The following is a 22,824-nucleotide window of genomic DNA, read 5'->3' as shown; positions in this document are numbered from 1 at the left end:
ATCACATTAGTTGTATTAAAGTTCAATGCATGCCTCTTATGGAAAACTGTTTACTAAATTACTAGGGTCTTTTTAAAAACTTTTAGATAAAAATATTATGCTTTTAGCATAGTTCTAGTCGATTCAGTTCAACCCAGAGCAATAAGCCTGTATTAAGAACTCTTTATAACACGCAGTGCTAGATGAAATGTGGGAGATGAAGAGACTGAGGCTTGTCAGCTGGCCTCTGAGGGATCACAATCTAGTGTGGGAGAAAGCAGTTTAAAGCAATTAACCATAAAGTAAGACATCACGTATTAAGTGCTGTAATATAGATACTACGTGACAGGAAAGTAGAGCAAAGAAAGAATTAGTTCTGGCTAGGGAAGGAAAAAGATTACTCAAAGTGCTTTGGGGGTGAATTCTGTTTTAAAAATTCAGAGTTTGATAGGTAAGGGAAAGAAGTAAACTTGAAGACATAAAGGAGTTAATGTGTACAGAGAGACTTGAGCACAGAGTATTCTGGAGGTTCGAACACTGGGAGAGAGTGTGGACGCAGCAGAAGATGAGGCTGGAATGTGAAGCTGATGTTAGTCCATGGAGGACTTTGGATGCAAGCTTAAGGAGTCTGGACTCTATCCTGTAAGTAATAGAAATTCACAAAAGGTTTCTAAGCCAGGTAGTGGCACCACCTGACCTGTGCTTGGGAAGGTGTCTGGTGGCAAAGAAAGTGATAGAATGCAGAGTCAAGAAATTCAAGTAAGAGATCATGTCACAAATTGACACTAAGGCAAGAGAAACTGTCGAGGTGAACCACAGCTGTGGCAAAGAAAACGTAATGCAAGGGATAAATTGTGGGAAAGCAACAGTGGGATCTGATCTAGTGGGATGTAGAGGATGAGGGAGAAACAAGGGTCAAAATGACTTTGGAGACTGGAAGGATAATGATATGCTTAAACAAGGTGTAGACTGAGAAGGTTTGGGAAAGTCAAGATAAAAAATGTAGTTTTGCTAAAAGTTGGAATGTTCATAATTTAAGAGATAAGAATCATCTAATCCAGCAGTTCTTGACTCTGGTTGAATCTTAGAATTAGATGAGAGCAGTATTTTAAAAATCTTGATATTTGTCATCCCCGGCAAGGGATTTGAATTTAAGTGGTCTGGCCAGGCAATCTTTTATTCTTTTTTAAAGTTCCCCAGGTGATATGAATACACAGCCAGGTTTTAAACCTCTAAAATAATCTGGATCCTTTCATTTAAAGATTATCTTGATATTCAATGAGATTTCAACCCTTTTGAAAGGTTTCAATTTCTTGGCAGATGGCACACGTGGTTCTTCTCCCCAGGTATCTGACTACCTTCCCTATCTCTCCATCTACTCTTTCCGTGCCTCAGTCCAATCAGTAATGTGCCAGGTGTTAAGAAATTGGGAGTACAAAAATGACTGGAACATGACTGCTGCTTGTATGAAATGCCTGTTCAATGATCACATTTCATGCCTACAACCACATATCTTTATGCTTAATTCCTGACTTACATCCCTAGACCAGATCTCTCCTAATTCTCAGTACTCCTGTAACAAGGAAGAACAAATCTGACTCCATCTGTTTCTTTGACTTTAATCTTTGTATTCTATTGCTCTGGCTAGAAGTTAATCACTGAAGGAATGTTGCCTACAGCTTAAAGTAAACATAATGGCCCATTTTTGAGGACCCTGTCCCCCTATGCCTGAATGTAAAACTAAAATACCTTTATTCAGCTCACAGGAAACATCCTGACTGGGCCCACCTATGAATAGCTGCAGGAGAAAAGAAATTCACACATTCCCTCCTGGAGTCAAGTCAAAACCAGGAGATTTTTGCAACAGCTTATGACCTTTTTACTTTGCCTCCTCACCTCCCCTGCTCTTCGTTCTACAAAAGAAACCAGCATCCAGACCCCAGACCCCAGACCCCGGTAAGCTGGGTTCTCTAGGACATTAGTCTGACTCCTTCTTGGACTCCCAATTTTCCAAATAAAGTCATTATTCCCTGCCCTAACAACTTGTCTCCCGATTTATTGGCTTGTCATGCAGTGAGCAGAACAAGCTTGGACTTGGTTACACTACATTTCCAATTTGTTTTCTTCATGTCTCATCCTGGATGCCCTGCTGCCACCACAAACTCAATATTTCTAAATTAAAATTCACTTTCCCGGGCTTCCCTGGTGGCGCAGTGGTTGAGAGTCCGCCTGCTGATGCAGGGGACACGGGTTCGTGCCCAGCCTGGGAAGATCCCACATGCTGCGGAGCGGCTGGGCCCGTGAGCCATGGCTGCTGAGCCTGCGCGTCCGGAGCCTGTGCTCCGCAACGGGAGAGGCCACAACAATGAGAGGCCTGCGTACCACAAAAAAAAAAAAAAAAAAAAATTCACTTTCCCGCCAACTCTACATCACTAATTTTACAAACAAACATGCAACGAGCATCTAACATACATCTTGTTCATGCAAAATCATCCATCTACTCCTTCAAATATATAACTTCTGGAGGCATTTTTGCCTGTCACCTCTGACGTGGAAACCTCATTGTTAGGCTGTACCCAGCAGGCCTGCGAGGCCTGGGCTTGCCCAGCTTCAAGACTGAAGAAAGAGCCTGGAGTCAGCGACACAGCCAGCAATGGTTTAATGAACGGGGATCTTACCTGTCTGAAGCAAGGTCCTGGAGTCACACCCCACTGTGTGCCGCAGACCGATGAACAAGACATGGCGGCAGGCTTTTCTCCTGGGAGCAGGGGGAGGTTACCAGTTATAGGGGCAATTGACTTCAGGTGGGCTCCCCGGGTTACCAGGGAAACCAGCAGAGGGGCACGCCCCTTATGGCCCCTTTGATAAGAACAATCACTAGCTGGGCCTGGGGCAAGTCTGTAGAAAGGTCAGTCAGGTGAGTAGAGTGTGGATAAAGCAGGCACTGGTCAGGCAGGGGATGCACAGAGAGCAAGAGAACAGCCATCCTGAGTGGCCTGACCATACACTCAGCTGGGCTGTGCATGGTCCCATGTGCAGCACAGGAGTGTTACCAATTAAGGTTTCCTTAGGTTTTCTGCAGGAAGCAAGATCTTCAGTTCAGGATCACTTTTATTTTTTCTTCATTTCTCACTCTACCACACAAACACAGATAGCCAAACTGGCAGAATTTTTTTCTCTAATCTGGAGGGTAGGGCATCCTGCTACTCCCTAATTTTGCTGTTTCTCTTCAAAGGTACAATTTCTAATGCGATATTTTCCTCAAACAATACATCACTAAACAGGTTTAAGGATATACAAAGGCCAGAGCCTGGCTATTTCTTTCTTTTTCTCAGATCCCATCCTATGATGATGAACACACTGCTTGGTTTGAAAGACTAAGGTGGAAGTAACAGAAAGAAAAAAATTCTAATAATGTTGCACTCTTCTCAGCTGTATTTAGCCTCTTTGTGTTTTTGTTTCTCATTAATAAAATAAGGATAGTTGTACCTATCTGTCATGGTTAGTATAAAGATTAAATAAGAATGAATAAACAGCACTTAACTAGTATCATCATTATACTTTCTGATGGTCAAAGACTTCACCTTTGACATCTAGTTACCTGATGGCTGTTCGTTACAAAAAGAATCAGGCAGAGAATATGATGGTTTAGTGAAAAAAATATGTTACGAGTTGCAATGAGGGTCATCCTCAAAATGCATCTCCTTCAATATTAGTGAATAGTACTCTCTTTGGGACTGGGGACAGGTGATTCTGGGCCATAAGATGTTCTATAGCAATCCTGGAGGACTGGTCAGATGTCTTGATTAATTGCTGTTTCGAAGCAGATGTAAGAGCGTCACAAAACGGTGAACAAACACCAGTTTCAAATAAGCCTGCATCCAGCACAGCTCCATGCCAACCAAGGTACTCAGCTGTAAACTGGAGGTACTTACTTGCCTTTTAAAGTTATCAAAGAGCTTAGCCGACCAGCAAATGATAACAATAAACAGCTAACCATGCATGAAACAAGAAATCAGAATTTTCTACTTGTATGCATGCTTAAGCTAGGAGAGATGCCAGTCAATGAGCTTTTAAAAAAAAAAGGCTGAGGCAACTGCAAGATGGCATTTAGAATCTTCATCAAGACCTAGGGAAACGTGCCCAGTGCATAATATAATGGAGGGAAGCTATGGCTCTTGGAGGCTCTGGGAAATGAGCTTCCTGCAATAAGCAGGGCAATTAACCTAAAGCAGATTCAGCTGCTAAGTGGGGTAGACGCGCATTTGTTTGGTCAGGCAAAGACTTCCCTCTTGTGCTCCTGTTGGGATTTTTCATGCAAATTTCAGTTGCTTGGCCTCCACTGCTCCCCTTGGCAAAAGGATTCTGAAAGGTCTCACTGATGTTGTTCTGAGTGTCCAACTAGGATGAGAGGACCCCGAGGCTTTATAGGAGTGGCTTTAAATGGGGGGCATCTCGCTCACCTGGGGAGGATGGGGTGTGACTCTTAGCTCCTCCGGATTTTGCAGTTAGCTCACAGTTCAATTATTTACTGAAAGTTAGAAACAAAATTGTGTGTTTTAGCCCTTGGTTAGAGAGAGGATGCTGTTTTGTTAGAGAAGTTAGCTGCAGAGATTTAGTGTGAATGTAGCTGCGGCTGAAAGGTTTCGATTTGGCTAACCACAGAGGTCTGCCTCGAATGCTAACTAAGGATTCCAAGCAGAACAAATTCATTCCTGATGAAGTCTTGCAGCTGACAACGTGGAATAACTTGAATCACAGACCTGTAAAATTTGATCAGGATGGAAGTAAACGACTGTCCCGAAGTGATTTGGCAAGTCTATTTTCACCAAGGCAGTGCAGTGAAAGTGGGTATAGCCAGTGAAGCCATTTTCATCCGCCATCTTCTTCCATGTCCTGCTGCCAAGAGCGTCTCTGAGGGTCTTACCATGGAGAATACGCCTGTTCGCGTGGGTCACACTTAAAGATATGGTACAACACTCACACCTTCTCTTCACTACCAGTTATGGTTCCATCATTTACAGAGGCATCGACACCTTTTTAGGATTCATTTACGCTAGGACCACCTTATGGGTGATGATATTTTTACACTTATTTCTATTTGTATGAAGTATAATTTCTTCTTATTTCTCTTATACTTTATATCTCATGCAGTTTAAAGAGTACAAAGTCCATGGAGAGAAAATTGGAAAGCAGCATACAAATATCAACCCCAGAACACTGACACCAAGGTAGAAATTTTTCTTTAAGTGGCCTTGATGAAATATACTGAATAATTCACTTCTGTTCTCATAACAGGTCATGCAGTGTCAGCTTAGCCTCCTGAGGTCAGGGTAGGGGTGAGGAGATGGGAGTCAAAGAGGAGACAAAGAGTCCTCTAGTTCCAGTTTATTGCCTGGAAATTGTACTGTAGAAAGGAAGCAGTTTGTACCATGGAGATATGGAGATAAAGGAATTTCTTTTGTGTCTTCAAGAAGATGTTAGAAATCAGTATTAGAACATTTTACTACAAAAAAGTGGAACATCTGAAAAGATTGGTTTTTTAGTGTTTTGGCCTGCTACTTTGTCTCTTAGATGAGGCGTGATGAGGGAAGTTTCTGAGAATGATGTGTAGAGCACAGCTAATCGAATTTTAGGGGATGTGTATGATGGTGAGGTGAGAAGTCAGGATGGCACTTATTTGTAAAGGAAGATGGAAAAAAAAGGGTACCCAAGAAGGATAACACAACAAAGAATTGCTGAGTTCAGAGAAATGAACTAAATAGGAGATATAAGATGGCAGTAAGGTGAAGGTGATCCAAGAAAATCCAGTATAAAAATTACTGCATTTTTGCAACAAACATAATATTGTATTTTACTGACTAATCTTAAAATTTGCAAAGTGCTTGGTAACAAAGGAAATATTATTGCTAGAACCAGGAGTCAAACACTTGGCTTGTCATGGTGAACAGGCCCTCACTTCAAGTTACTTCCCCAGTAGGCTCACTTCTGCAAGGTCCCTGAGGCTTGCAGAGTGACATCTTGGGCTCAGGTAGAGGCCAAAGGATGCTGACGCATGAAAATTTGATATTTACTTACAGATGCATGTAAGAATGGGCGTGCTTACTGTTTAAAACATTCTCTAAATTCAAAGAGAATTCTTTTTAAATTGAGCATTGCTCTTCTTAAATACTGCAAAAATTCCCAAGGTAGAAGTCCACTATTTTTTCATCAGACAACAATCCATTCAGAGATAAGCAGGGGGATGAGGATATTAGGTCAACTCATGTGACATATTTTCTTTTCACATTCATATTTAGGTTACGTTTTTCTACAGAGGTAATGACCTAGGTAATAAAATACAGGTTTTTCCCTATCATAATTCTACCCTATGGCTTAAATTATAAAAACCTGCTTGTTTATAATTATATTTATATTGTATATATATATATATATACACACATATATAAAATCATTTATACATATATTCATAAAGATGTATATATGTTTATATAGGTTTTATATATGTATATATAAACAAACCATGCATATATATATGTGTTTATACATCTATAAACTAAGATTCACACAGGAGATGCTGAATGACAAAGTGTTTATTCTGAGTCACATGGTACCAGAATACAAGAAAGAACTTTGTCTCCTTTACTGAATCATAGGTCAGCATTGATTTAAAGAAGAAAAGAGGGGAATTCCCTGGCAGTCCATTGGTTAGGACTCTGCCCTTTCACTGCCGAGGGTGCAGGTTCAATCCCTGGTCGGGGAACTAAGATCCTGCAAGCCACGCAGCGTGGCCAAAAATAAAAATAAAGGAGAAAAGAATGCTTTAAATAAGTTTAGAAGCAATTTTTTGCATGTGGTTGTACTTACGCCACAGTTGTTCTTTGCTATAATTTATTTTAAAATAAACCATGAAATAATGCAATAAAAATGAAAATCTTATTTTACGCAAATTGGAAGGCATTCCAAATGTTATTCATATAAAGTGATAGACCCATTTGGTCTCTTATTTACTGGAAGAAATATGGCAAGTCACTTGATATCTCCCTGGTGGTAGAATAGCTGGAAATGGAGATGCTAATTTTGATGTAATTCAGAGAATTGTTAACATATATGACTAATATCATTTATGCTTGTAACATATTTTCATGTGTACATTGTAATGGTGAAATTAAAAAGAAAATATTTTGTTTTTCTAATATTCTCACGTTGAACCCAAAGATAAAGAAATATTATTAGAAAGATTTTGGATCCTTCAGAAAACAGTAAATATTTTGAAAAGCATCTAAAGACTTTAAAAATTCCTGCCAAATTGACTCTAGCCTCCATCACTGCCTTCAATCGTGAAAAAATTGTCAATTTCGTGGGCTATGTCTCTTCTCTTTGGTTTCTCTTGTAACTGTTCACAGGCTTTTCTTAAAACTCTTTTCCTTCAATCCCTGTGAAGTTGTACTTAGTTTTCTCCCACTGACTCATGCCTTCTTCATTTCCTGTTTCAGCTCCTGCTTCCCCTTCTGCTATGTAAATGGGGACTTCTGCCAGGTTTCCATTCTCTTTCTATGCTTTCTACCTCATACTTTTTATACACTCCTATGGCTTCAAATTTTACTAAGTTGAAAATTTTTAATGCGTTTCTTTAGCAGCAGACCTCTCTTATGGTTCTAGTTCTAATTCAGCTCCCCATCCATAAACTTCACATATGTATCCTATGTAATATTTCTGGCATCCAGACCTTTCTGATCATGTAGGGCTTGGGGAATATCTCTTCTTTGGTGTATTTGCTTCCATATTTTGCTGCTAAATACCAATCACCTCTCTAACTAAAACCTCTAGGCCCCAGCTCAATACATTTATTGTATTCAACCGATTCCTTAATAGCTCCATGTTAAAGTCAAAAAGCTCTAGCAATTCAACTTATACACAGAGCTCTTCATTTACCACCCTCCCAGTCTGATCGTTTTCTGGTGTTCTTTGTCTCAATGAATTGTATCCCTCTCCATCTCATTTCACAGACCATGACTCACCCACATGCAATGTAATCCAATCATCACTGTGATTTATTCAAAGGTACCATTGTGTTTCCCCAAACTACCCCATAGCTTCCTAACTATTTTTACCACATAAGCACTTTTCTTCTCTACTCTTTTTTTGCAACTGCAACTGGAATCAAACTTCATTTTTTTCTTTCATTTATCTAAAATTTTATCCATTCTTAAAATCTCAGCTTATAGTCCACACCTTCTTCAACTCTTCTCTGATTTCCACTAGCCTTCAAGTTTTATTTTAGTTTTTAAAGTAGCCATGTGATGGCAAGCTATGGGCTTTGATTATACCCATCTCTCAGATGTGAAATCTAAGGCTCAAAAAGAAAAATGACATGCCAAAGTCACCAAACCTGTCAGTAACAGAGGTGGGCTTTCAAATCAGGTGTATGTGACTTAAAACTCATCTTTGTCTGCAATACCACCTCCCTCAAAATTGTCTTTCTCTAACACATTAGTGTTATTAACATGACATCTATCTTGTGCTTCCATTCTTTCATATTCCCACCTGGTATAGAAACTTCTTGAGAGAGGAACCATTGCTTCATTCATTCACTTAATAAATGCTTTTGTCTATGATATAACTGGTACAACATGAGGATTTAGGAATACAGTGCTGACATGTCAGATTTAAAAGTATCTGTCTCTCACACAATATATGCTGTTTCAGAAGATCTTAATAATTATTAACAAACTATGAATATGCTCTATTTTTATTTTAACACTATTAATAATCTTCAGCAGATATAGGACTTCATGAGTCTAGTTATTGGAATCTCATAAAAGTAAATTATAGTTGCCCATGATGTAATTCAGGTTTTGGAAGATAAAAACACTTTCTTTCAAAGAAATACCCCTATACGATACCCAGAGGGGCAGCCAATTTTTATATTCCCTTTAAAATATTATATAAAGTTCAAAGTAGTAATTCACAGGCTGAGTTCAGAAGAGATTATGTAAACAAATATTGATATTTGTGGTATAGTAGACAGAGTTTTCACCTGATTACTAGAAGGTAGGCGTGGGGTTAGTGACACAAATGTTCAATAAAAACCGCAGCTGTTAAAGTTGGGGAAAATATGAGGGTATGACATGGTCTGCTGGATATTCTGAATGACCTAAGCTCTTCCTCCTTAACCCTTTGCCCCCAGGACAGAACAAATGGGTACTAGGCTCAAGTAGGGGCTATAAATTAGTCCCAAGAAGTTGTTATATCTGGAGCTGTGAATCTGTCAGGGAAGTTCAGCATATCCTCGATGGTCAAACAATCCATGCTTAAAGAGTAGCTATTATGTTAAAAATAAATAACCAGTATGTCTGGAGCAGTTAGTGTGCCTATGCTGTCAGTTTGTCATTAGTGATTGACCTATCCAGAGTGTCTTTGAGGCTATCCACATTTTAGTGATATCGATATCATTATTCTAACAAATATTTATTTAGTTGGAATCCAATGCTTCATGGCACATTCATTTTAACCATAATTCATATTACCTATATATTAAAGTCTTTTAAAATGTTAGAAACACATTAATATTTAAATGCTGTCAGGTTTTATATGTCAACCCAAGAAATGTGTGGCCTATTATTCCATCAGAATTATGCCTTCCCATGTGATTTTCTTTTTTCTGACCTGACTCTATGCAGCAGAAGACCTCCTTCAAGAAGTCTATCCCTAAAAGATCACTAAGCAGTGTGATCAGAGACACATCACTTATTGAAGGCAGGTTTCCACACTCAAATCACCTGTTCTCAGACTCTTGGGTGCCCCGAAGTATAGCTTTGAAATAGTAGGTGACATTCTGCCACTTACTGTGTTTTCACACAATGCAGCCCTTGATCATGTTGTCACTTCACATGAAGAGACTCAGATGGAGAACAAGTTGACTTCCGCTGTCTTCTCAGAAATGAACAAAGAAGCTCTCTCTGGGAGAGTCAGGTCTCGAATTTTCTAACTTGATTGAGCCATATTTTACCTGGCTGCAAAGCAACCATATGCTACACACTTTCCAATTGCCTTCAGACTTGCCAGATGCATTTATAGACTAAGAAGGAGCCCTAGGAAAAATGTGGTGGATGAAATGAAGTCTTTTTCACACTGCCCCTTTTATTACTGTGTTATAAAAACCCAGGCTCAAAATAGATTCAGGTAGATTTATCTTTTAATGAAAATCGCTGGGAGGTTTGAAGTCAAATATTATTATCTCTTTCTCCTGTCTCCACTGCAGGACTCATTTGCAGTGCTGACCTTGCAGTACGGTCCTAGAGGGAGTGATAATGATATTGTGGACTGACTTCCTTCAGAAGGGATTTTTTAAAGAGACAATGAGGCCAGCATGCCCCCTGTTAGGCTCCATTGTCCAAGGTTGCACAAGTCAGCTTTTCCGGAGAGCAAAGGGCGGCAAAGTTCAGGGACACTGTGTGTAACAGAAAGGAGCGAGTTCTCAGGACATTGTCAGGAAGCTGGCCTCAGCTGCTCAGGAGGTCTTGTGCAGCACTCACAGGCATCAGCGCTCACCTGAACTGCAGGTGGGAGGCTGGACGGTCTATATACTTCTGGGTCCTTTCCTATATTCCCCCTGCTGGGGCTGCACAGAGCGGCTCTAGAGTAACTAACTGCCCATCAGCAATGCACACGCCTCTTCCACTGTCACTGCGGCCTCCTGACGCTTGAAATGGGCTCTCAGAAAGCTGGTTAGTATGAGAGTGATTTTACCAGTTTTTTCTCGTCTTGGCTGTGGGCTTCTCTTGTTTTTAGTTCTTTCTTGAATTTCAAACTTCATAACAGAGAAGAGATGCAGTGTTGGTGATGGGACGCATGAAGCAGAGGTAAGAAGAGAAAGTAAACAAAGGAATGGCATTTAAAGAAAGATTGTTAGCAGTCAGCATTTCAACAGATATATGTAAAAAGAGCACACTGGGGAAATAGTAATGAGAATTTAATGTCACAATGATTGTAATTTTATGCCTAAATACACTCAACATGACAAGGAAGTCTCTTAATTTTAATTAGGAATAGGTGGGGGCATCTTATTTTTTCCTACTACCTGCATAGCTCCTGGAACTAATTGCCTTCCAAGAGCAATAGATGATAGAAAAACACGATTGCATCATATGTTCTGGAGAACATAAAGAGCACGCTGGGCTGCACCCCAGAGGCCTCCAAGGCCTGCACTTGCCCAGCTTCAAGACCCAAGAAAGAGCCCCAAGTCAGTGACAGAGACATCAGTGGTTTAATGGATGGGGGAGCTTACACATCTGAAGCAAGGTCCTAGAGCGACACTCCACTGTGTGCAGCAAACGGCGGGCAGGACATGGCTGCAGGCTTCGCTCCTGGGAGAATGGGAGATTACCAGTTATAGGGGAAAGTGATGGCAGGTGGGCTCATTGGTTACCAGGGAAACCAGCAGAGGGGCACAGCCCTCACTGCCCCTTTGATAAGAGCGATCACTAGCTGGGCCTGGGGCAAATATGGAGGATGGTCAGTCAGGTGAGTAGGGTGTAGGCAAAGCAGGCACTGGTTGAGCAGGGGATGCACAGAGAGCAAGGGAACAGCCTCCTTGACTGTCCTGACCATTAATAGCATCACACTGATTTCTTGACTCTGAACTGGAGCAGCATCTCAATCTAACTGGTAGTAATTACAATCCCATATCTATCTATTTGACCGGATGGTTTTATATTTTATGCATTTTACTATACAACTACCTCCTATGAGTGAATTCCATGTGCAAATGGCAAAGCAAGCTTGAAGAACTGAGTCAGGTAAGTTCTTTTGAATCTATTACCCCTGAATAAAAGCCTCAGTGAAATTCTCTGCAGCTTAATATTATAAGGATTTTCGTAAATTGGTGAAACATATATATCTTCCATGTGGATGTGCTTGTCTGGGACTTACCTATTGTAGTAACATCTACCTCCTACCCTACTCCTGCTCTCTCTTTTTAATGATTCACAGAATCACTTAGCATCTAGCCAGGGATGGCTGAACAAGCTTGATTAAATTTAAACTCTTCTCTACTCACCTGAAACTAGTAAACACCCCCTCCCCTAAAACCTACTGGAGCCTCCCTGAAACTAAGCATTGTCTGAAGAAAAGGAGGTTTCTAGGAAAAATAAAAAATAAATTTTTCTTTCCTCTTTGTACTTTATTTTTCCCTATTCTAAGACACACTGTAACTTAAATTCAATTGTGCCATGAAAATTATGTCCATAATTGGATCTGGTTAAAATAGTTTACTTTTATCTATATTAGTCGAAAACATATGAAGGTTTTTTCATAGTGAAAAATTAAAATCCAGAATGACAAAATTAAAACTAGAGAAACACAGCCAAAAACATCACTGCGTGCACAGGTGTCTATCCATGTAGAAATGTAGCACTCTCTCCCCCAACCTGAGAAGCACACTTATGTTCTATCCTTGAAAATAGGAGGCCTATTTTCAAAAGTCAGAAGACTCCTTATGTCTTAGACATTCTTACAGGAGCATATCTGACATTATGAATGAAGAGAAAATAGGCACTGCTAAGGTAAACAAATTTTATTTTGTCTTGTTTGCATAGTCAAGTTCTGTAAGATCAGTGAATCTATGTTTATTGTTTGTTGCTGTTTTGTTTTAAAAAGTCACCCATCACAGGCCAAAATGACTTGTAATACTATGAAGTTGTTGAGAATGCTTGCCACAGAGAAGGCATTTTATAACCCTTTATTTAAAAGGTGAACAAGTGAATGAAGGATACCTTGAATTTAATGTATGAGAAATTTATGAAAATGTGAAACGTGAGCTCAACATTGTAAAATCTATAGATTTAGCCACCTGCCAATGCAGGGGACACAGTTTCGAGCCCTGGTCCCGGAAGATCCCACGTGCTGCAGAGCAACTAAGCCCGTGCACCACAACTACTGAGTCCGTGTGACACAACTACTAAAGCCTGCATGCCTAGAGCCCGTGCTCCACAACAAGAGAAGCCACCAAAATGAGAAGCCTGTGCACCACAACGAAGAGTAGCCCCCCCCACAACTAGAGAAAGCCCGTGCGCAGCAATGAAGACCAAATGCAGCCAAAAATAAATAAGTAAATACATAAATTTAAAAAAAATCTATAGATTTAGGTACTTTTAAAAATCAATACTCAATGTTACACTGAATTCCAATTGACAGAATTATTAGTTTTATTCATAAATAATGGGTTTACGGAATTAGACATAGGATGTTTTCCCACTTTAATCTCTTTTCAGCAAGCAAAATTATGGACCTGAATATGGTAACCTTCATGGTAACCCTAAACCTTCAAATATTTTTTAAATGTTTCTTTTTCTCAAAAAAATATTTTTGAACACCTACCACGTGCTAGACACTGTCTAATGCTATGAATAGAGAAGTAAATAATAGAAGCAAGATAAGTCTCAAAGCTAACATTATAGTAAAGGGAAGTAGGCGATAAGTAAGAAGTAACATAGATATCAGATAGTGATGAGTGTTGGGGAAAAACATAAAGCGGGAAAGGGAGATGGGTATAAATTAACATAATGTAAGTAGGAAATGTCCACTGAGACTGTGACATTTGGGAAAAGAACAAAAGGTGAAGAGGAAGTGAGCCATGGAGATATCCAGGGGGAGAGGAAACACGAGGGAGAGGGTACAGTAAGTAGTACGAAGGCTCTGAGGCAGAAACATGCATAGGTGTTAGGAGGCCAGTGTGACTGGCGTGAAGTGAGGGAGAGGAATAGTAGTATGTGAGAGGTTCTGTGCTGCAGACTGCGTAGGGCCACTGTTAGGACTGACTGCATCTCAGTGAGATTGGTACTTTCACTCTAAAATTTCCACTACTTGGATATATACATTTTATTTTAGCTTCAAGATTCATTTGAAAGTTACTCTTTTGGAACCTGAGCTCAAAATAAGGCTAATCCCCATGACTTCAGCTTGTCCCCTGATTTAGGAAGGAGGGTCTTACTGTATTTTTTCACATAATTGTCCATATTGTCAAAACCTATAGGAGTATGAACATTTGATGCTGGGCACTGGGATTAATGCAACGTATCTTAGGTCTAAATTGGAACCAGATGACCTAGATGTATTTCTCATACTTCGGATCATCCTGCAAATCCCAAGACAGGCCAGGTTCCTTGGGGCAGGAGGCTCATCACAAGGGTGGGGTAGAGATGAAGGCAGGAGCTAATGTCCATGTGTCCAGGCCTTCTTCCCAGAGCTGGAATCAAGGTTGAACACCTGGTATCTGACTTTTCAGGAAAGTCTGGAGTCCAAGGGTTGGGAGCACTTGCTTAGCTTTGAAGATGCAGAGCAAGGAGACCAGCATCCTCTCCCACAGAGCCCTGGAGGGCCGGACTTTAGAATGAGACACTACCAGGGACCCCTGTGTCCTGGCGCAGTTGCAGAGTCAATATGCACAAGCAGCTTCTGCCTTAAAAGGAGTCCACAACCCCTTCCCTTCAGATGAAATGATATGCCTTCTGGGTCATCTGCAGGTTGTTTCTAGTGTTTTTCTTACTCAAAATTGCAAATAAAAGAATTTAGATTTAAAAATATAGTGAAACATTTTTGGTCCAGACAGAAAGGACAGAGTGTTTATGGCCTGAGTGTTGTGGCCAATGCTAGATTACTCAGTATGAAAACAACCAGCCTCATGCGAACACAATTTTGTTGAAAGGATTTGATGATTGATTAAAAAAATATTAACTCATCTTGGAGACTTATTTTGCTTTCTTACAACTTTTTACTACATAGTAGTGTTTCTATTTTTTATTCTATATGTAAGGGTGCTATACATTTTTAAGGGTAAGTTCTCTAAAGAATGTACTTCTTGCCTGGCTAGAGCTAACTTATGTTCCTCTCTCAAGCTACAAAGATTTTCTTTGTGGATAACCTGGTGATATTAACATATAACACTTACCAGCAAAAAATTTTGAGATCTTGAGTTGATCAAATTTTGAGTTGCAGCAATTGGTGGTATGATAACAAGCTAATGCTGCATGAAAGAAACAGTTAATCAACTTCTCTTGAGAATACCAAGATAACAGAAAGGATCTGGTCAGTACTAATTGATGGTTAATAATTAACTCATTTTCACATTATTAGTGTACTTACTATTTATTATTCATCAAACACTACAGTGAGAAAATAATTTCAAACTTCAAGAATTTCCATCATTAATTGCCATCTTTTTGTAGAATCAAATACATCCTCAATTGTAAAACCGTAATTTTAGGTGAAAGTAAAACAAAATAAACAAAACAAATCTTACAATTCATCTGTAAACACTACCAATGCTAAAAAAGCACCCTGACTTTAGAGATTTAGAATATTAAAATGTGGGTGCCTTGGAATCAAGGAAACGCAGTAATTAAATAATTCACCCAAGTAAAAGTATCACAGACCTACTATGTGCCAGGTACGGTGAGAGGCACTCTAGTCATAACACACAGAACTGATACAGAGCTGATACAAAACAATCTCTGTCCCCAAGTTGTCAACAGTTTTGACAGCTTTCAATAAGTAATAATAATAAAGTTTGGACAGTGCTTTGGTATGGGAAATATAGTTTGATGTTTGAGCTGAGGCCCAAATGAAAAACAGATGCTAGTCAGAGAATATGTAGTGGGTGCCAGGAAGGGGGTTCTAGATAAAAATAGTAGACGAGTAGAAATAGAAAAAAAGGATGGTGCTGAAAAATGTAGTATGGCTAGAACATACTGTTTGGCCCATGAAGTTTAAGTGTCAAGAATGCAATTAAAGAGAGAAAAAGATACAAATTCCTGAAGGAAAGAGTGATGGAAAACCACATTTAGATCTATAGTAGCTATCATTTCATGCAGTCAGGCTCCTAGTCACTCTGAGGGCATCTTCTCCTTGAGATACCCCTTCTCCTTGGAGTGAATGGAATTAAATGTTTGTGGTAAGAGGAACGTTGATGGAGGATCAACCTGCAGTTAAACGAACTTTTGACTTGAGACTTACAGATGGGCATGTGGAGTACATCTTGACACAGGCAGAGAAATTTCGGCTTTGCATCTGGAAAGATGGAGGGAGGATGTCATATGAAAATTATTCTTTCATTGGAGTATTCCAACAGATAGGATTTTTAAAATTTACATTCATACAATAGAACACTAAATAGTAGTGAAAATAACTCATAATAGTGCCGACATGCATCAACATAAATATAGCCCATACCTATCACGCTTAGAGAAAAATCCATTGGTAAATTGATAAAGTATGATTCTACTTTTACTCAGATTAAAACCATGCACAATAAACCATATATGATTTAGTGATATAAACATGCAGTAAAATTATCATGGGAAATCAAGGGTTCTATATTTTATTTTGTTATGAACATACGTTAATATATATGTTAAGGTTTCTATTAACAAATAAGGTTATTTGTTATGAGAAACTAGTTCCTTTGCAACATTTCTAACATCTAGTGCCCTCAGTACACAGTACATCACAAATTCTTCTCGCCAGTAAAATTATTTTCTATTAATTATCACATCTTAGCATATCTAGGTGTCTGACTATACGAGGGTATGATTATTCTCTCTGGTTAACAGATAGTTTGAAAAGCAGAGATTTCACAGCAAGTGCAAGAGCCAGGCCAGGCCACGCCAGGCCTTTTGTCTATAGCCTTGGGATCCTTCCTGAATAGACACAACCCGATTATTGACTGTGAAAGTCCCCCACAATTTATCAAAGAAGGACTGTGGGGGGCTGTGCTCGCCAAGTCAATAGTCATTAGCTCTATGTTGCTATTGAACACTTTAAAAGTGGTTCAGGAAAATCTATGAGTTCAATATTTTGGGAGACATCAACCTATGTGTCCCTGATGTTTTTCCCAACCAGGGCCCTGATTTTGATAAAAACAAGCTTCCTTGGTTGAGAGTTTTACCGTCTTTGCAGCTGGGGTAGTCAGATATTTAAGTTTTGGACCAGGTCCTCAGCTTTCTCTGACTTCAAAAGAAGAAGGCATCTGTGTGATCTCCCAGGGAGTCCCTTTCTTTATCTTTTGTATTACTTTTCAGTTACCTGTCAATTAGTAGTAGCTTTTTATTATGTTTTTCTAGGGCATCAGTTATGGTGCTTAACAATAGCCATTCAATCCCATTGTCCTTAAAATGACCATTTCCCCTTTACCTGTTACTGGGGTTAGTATACCATCTGAATTCACTGGGTGGCCCAGAATTCCATATCAACTACTTTATTTTTATTTATTTATTTTTTGGCCTTGCCACCCGGCATATGGGATCTTAGTTCACCAACCAGTGATGGAACTCGAGCCCCCTAAAGTGGGAGGGCGGAGTCTTAACCACTGGACGGCTAGGGAAGTCCCATATCAACTACTTCTAATGAACTGTTGTTTATCCCTCAACTCACATCTATGGGCTCTTAGGGAGTTCCCTATGACCAAGTGACAGAGAGGGAAAATTCTGGTCTGGTTCTCAGATGGGTCAGCTTAATAGCTTGATGTAAGCTGAAAATGTACACCTGCTGCACTTCAGCCAGTCTAGGTATGGTTCTACAGGACAGTGGTGAGAGAAAATCCTTCCAGTGAGCAGAGTTTGGAGTAGTATCCTTGGGCATTCACTTTGTTGAATTGGGACCTAGACAGACAAAGATTGGAAGACAGAAAAAAAGCAAGGCTGGAGTATTATATGCAGATGGATTTGGGGAAGGCACAAAGTTTGTGGATTATTGTGCATCTCATATTAATGTATGATAGAGACATAAAGCCTCTATCACAGAAGAGATGTTCAACTGCTAAGTGAACAAGATGGCCCATCCTGCTGATGTCAGTAAGCTCATTTCTCAGCCAGCACAATGTTTGTGCAATGGGCCGATGAACAGATTGTCCATGGTGGCTGAGATGGAACTGTGCATGGACCCAACAATGTGGGTTCCCTCTCCCTATGGCTGATTAGCTATTGCCACTGCTGGATAGATAAACTGTCAATGGCAGCAACCAGTGCAGGCCCTCAAGTTGAATTTGGAAGCATGTTGAAGCATGTTGGAAGCATGTTGAAATTAGACCCTTTCAACCTTAGAGGAGGCAGTGATTTAATCCCACCAGAACTGACACAATTTTGGATATGAATTTGCTTTCCTACATAGAGTACTTCTGCCAACCCTACCATCCAGGCTCTTACAAAATACCTAATTCATTGGGATGGGATCCTGCAAATTTCCTCAGATGAACAAGACAATTTTATGGCAAAAAAAGGTGAGGCAACGGGTGACTTACCATGGAATCTACTTGTCTCATTACACACCTTATCACCACAAAGTGCCAGACTAATGTGATAATGGAACTATCTGTTCAGTAAAATGTCAGCTCAGAGCCAGAGCAGGTTTGGTATGCTGTTCTTTAAGATGTGCAATATTCATTAAACTAATGTCCAATATTTGGTGCTGTGTCCCTAATATCTAGAACATCAGTTTTGTAACCAACTAATAAAGGTACCATTGGCTCCTCTTCCCATTACCCTTGTCAATCCATTTGAAAATTGTGTTTCATGTACTCACAGTTTAGACTCTTTTAGCTTATAAGCCTTGATTTCTACTGTGGGAATGTTTTTTCCAGGGGACACAGTAAAGATCTCAATGAACTGGAAGCTAGAATTACTGCCTTATCAAATTGGGCTGCTCATGTGCCAATGAACCAATAGGAAGGAAAGAGGTTCTGATGCTGGCAGGGTATTGACACTGATCATGACAAAGAGCTAGAGTGGGTGCTATTTGATGGGGAAGGGGGAGGGTATATCTGGGACCAGGAAGATTCACTGGGTGTGTTTTGGTGCTTCGGGGCCCAGAAATAAATCTGGGTGGATGATTGCAGCAATCAGGGTCTGCCACAGACAAGTCAACTAAGTGCTCAGACTCCTTGAAGATTTGGGTCACACGTTGGGTAAGAAACCCACACTAGCTGTAGTGAGGGAGCTCTGGGAAAGAAGATGATGAATACCAATTATGATGCGGAATGATTTACAGATGATGGAACTATAGCTGCCAAACTAATCCTCACACATAAATTCTTCTGTAAAGTTTACAGCCAACTAACAATTTGGAGAGTTGGTTATGGATTGGAATTAATGGAGGGCCCAAGCCCATGCAAATGGTGCCCTGGAAGGACTATAGCAAACACCTTGGGTAGTATCTCATTTCTTCTCTGCCTCACCTCTCATTTTAATCACTAATTCAGCAAACTGTATTGTGCAGACGTGTCAAGTGTTCATTGTCCTCCTTGCGTGCTCCTTGGGTGCTTTTCTAGCATATGCTTTGGGACACCTGTGGGAGCTAGCTTAGAATTCATATGTGCAACTCAGAAGTTCAGGGAATTTATGACTCATAAAGAAACTCTCAATGGAAGGTAGGATCTGATGGATAATTGCTTCCTCTTTACACCCCTTGAATCCTGAGATCCTTATCATAAATTTCCTCAGATAGTCCAAGTGGGATTGCACACTCAGTATTCACAGAAGCAGTCAGTTGGAAAACATATCTTTATATAGGCTTTCTCTCCTTTACTGTTACACTTTCCCCATGTCTTAGCCCACTCAATATGCTATAACAAAATATAATAGACTAGGTGGCTTATAAACAACAGACATTTATTTCTCACAGTTCTGGAGACTGGGAAGTCCAAGATTAAACCACCAGCAGATTGGTGTGTGGTTTGAGGGTCTGCTTCCTGGTTCAAAAACAGCCATCTTCTTGCTGTGTCCTCACATGATGTAGGAAGTGAGGGAGCTCTCTTGGGTCTCTTCTATTAGGACACTAATCTCATTCATGAGGACTCCACCCCCATGACCTCATCACCTCCCAGAGGCCCTCCACATACCATGACATTGGGGATTGGGTTTCAACATAGGAATTTTGGAGGGACACATATATTCAGTCTATGGTACCCTGGTTCCACACTTCTGTTTCCTGGAAGCATTTGCCCTATAGAGTATTTACATTAAAACCCCTTTGAGTTGTGTTTTAAAAGGAACCTATACTGTGAATATGACATACATATGCACATTTTTCTATGAATAGATTCCTTAATTTTATTATCTCCACATGGTCATACATCTGCCACTTTACAAAGCATTGGAATTGATAAGATCTCTAGAGGTGTGATGATAAAAGAAGACAAGAAAAATCTTATCGAAACACGTTTTAGGTAAGGACATAAGAAAAGGAGCCCACAGAGAAGAGAGAAGGCATGGTCATTGAATGAGAAGTAGTATTAGAAGGTTCCCATTCCACGTCTTGGAAAGTTTGGGCATATGGATTTTCATATTCTGGAATCATCACAAAATCAAACTTAAAAGTCATGGTAATTTGGAAACATGTATTGAAGTGACAGAAATAAATCACTTTAAAAAGTCATTACTTGGAAGTAAGCACAAGATGCTTTCTTTTATGTGCATTCCTTCAAGTTGGAAATACAAAGTAAATATTAAGACAGAGACATTTGGAAGTGGAGGGTTTTGTATAGTGGATAATTTCAATAGGTCTGCGGTTACTTGGTCTTTGTAGTAAGTGCTTGGTTTAGGGTGAATTTCAGCTTTATTAAAACTTGTAATTCAACAATGATTCTGGGGAAGTATGGTCAGGAGTGGGGTGGAAATTGCGTAAATTCCATAAGCAGGGATTGTTTAATATTTCAGTTTTTTAGGATAATAGTTTCTCAAACCCTACTCATTAGATTATAAAAAGAAAAAACAACAAAAAAAAAACCCCACTGGGTCTTCTGTGTTAATGGAGTATTGTTTGTCTTGATTTTTACCACCTGACTACAAATCACCTTCAAAGTAGCCTGTGTTCTCTGCCTGGCCCCTTCTGTACTGCCCTAACTCTCTGGGCACTCTAGGAATAGAGCACTTGCCACTAAAGGATATGATTATTTATTTTCATGTTTTTCTCTTTCATCTAAAATTTTATAACCATTAGAAAAGGTATTCCTCATGTTTCATAATACTGCCTAATAGGTAGTATTACTTTACAAAAGTTGAATAAATGTAACCATTTTATAAGATAAATTATTTTTAGATTTTACATGCCATCAAGATTTGCACATACATGTTAAAAGAATTGATAAACTCACATAAGAAAACATGCCATCAGTGTCTATAGAATTAAATAAAATTACCCCATAAATGAATGCCCAGTATATTGATAAAGAGTAGGACTGTGAACCATGAATACAGATGATTATTCTAACAGCTCACAAGAACACTAACAATTACAATGTCTGTAGAAAAGCAGAAAGTATTCGTGCTTTTCTTATGTTTTATGTTTTCTTATGTTCTTATGTTTTACCTTTGAGAACTCAGCAAATACAGTCTTAAAATAAAAGCCCGTATTTTAAAGAAGAAAATCCTTGACTTATTAGGAGAGCCTTCAGAAACATTTCTTCATATATGTACATGGTAAATATTACACATTGGAGCCTGCATCTACCCTGTTACTGTTTTCTACCTGAGAGACAAACGATCTATTTGAACACAATGACCGTCTGCCCAAATCATGGAGATGGACGAACACAGAATCCAAAGCAGCACAACTCTGGTGGTAGTGATCTTTCCTGGAAAACATCTGCTACCAGCTGAGTGTGTTTACATTTTGGCAGCACTGGCAGATGTGCTTATAGACAGCCCATCTGTGTGGTGATAGAGGCTGGAGTGAAGGAAGCTGGGCTGGACAGACAGCAGAGACACAGCTTACTATAATACACTGAGTTGTTCTGGAAAATGCAAATTATCACCTCATAGCATGTTTTTTCCTTCCTGTGTTATTAATGTTTTAAAGCTAACTAATTTGTGTATTGCCCAGTATAAGCAATAAAGTTTAGGTTTGGGACTGCTCTTAGGAATGTAGTCATGGTATGATTACTATTTTAGAAAAGAGAGTAATTGTTACGTAAAAATTAATGTAAAAAGTTTAGAGAATAAATATATGTTTAAAATATTTTCCTATTTGAAAATATTATTCAAAAAATATTTTGGCCTGTGGGAAAAGAAAACACTGAATAAAGTAAGCATCGACCTTTCTAACTGAAGCTTCTTATCTGTTCTCTTCTTTTGTGTTGTTTGCTGTATTCAGAAGTGTTATCCAAAATCTGTTCTGAAGAACATAATTTCATACTTAATGGAAGTTATATACAAAATTATCCATGACTTTTTAAACAATAGAAATATCTCTCTTTATCTCAAGATTTCTCTGATCTTTTTCTATGTTAATGTATTTTCTGAATCTCCAAGGAAGAGATATACAGAGTTGTCATCCACTGAGCACATTTTTTGGAGCCTGTCCTGGACCAGTGTTCTCTTGTGTTCACTTGAGAAATTCCACTTTGGGGACTGAGTCAGAAATCAGCAATCTGGAAGCAAAAATATTTTTAAAAGAGATATTTATGTTAGCATTAGATTCTTTCACATAATTTATTGATTGAGATTCCAGAAATTAAGTACCTAAGTGACGGAAGTCTATCTTTTAAGAATGGATTGAATAATACTTATAGTCTTCTGAGAGTATTTATTTATTTGTTTGTTTTGCTTTCATGAACTCATGCATGATGAAGCCAGTATATAGGGGAAATCATTTAAACTGCTCCTTAATTTGGAGATTAGGTTACTTCCATTCTCAGGAAAAGAAGGAAACTAGTAAAAAAAAAATCAATATAAAATGGATGAACTTAGTCATCTGCAGAATTTCAACCTTAAGATATTTCTGTAAATATCATCTAATGCTAAATTGCTAATGGAGATGAAACACCCAGATTCAATTAAAATGTTTGTATAGAAA

This window comes from Orcinus orca, chromosome 3 (assembly GCF_937001465.1).
Source record: "Orcinus orca chromosome 3, mOrcOrc1.1, whole genome shotgun sequence".
Taxonomy (NCBI): domain Eukaryota; kingdom Metazoa; phylum Chordata; class Mammalia; order Artiodactyla; family Delphinidae; genus Orcinus; species Orcinus orca.
The sequence above is the reverse complement of the archived record's forward strand: the minus strand, read 5'-3'. Positions refer to the sequence as shown.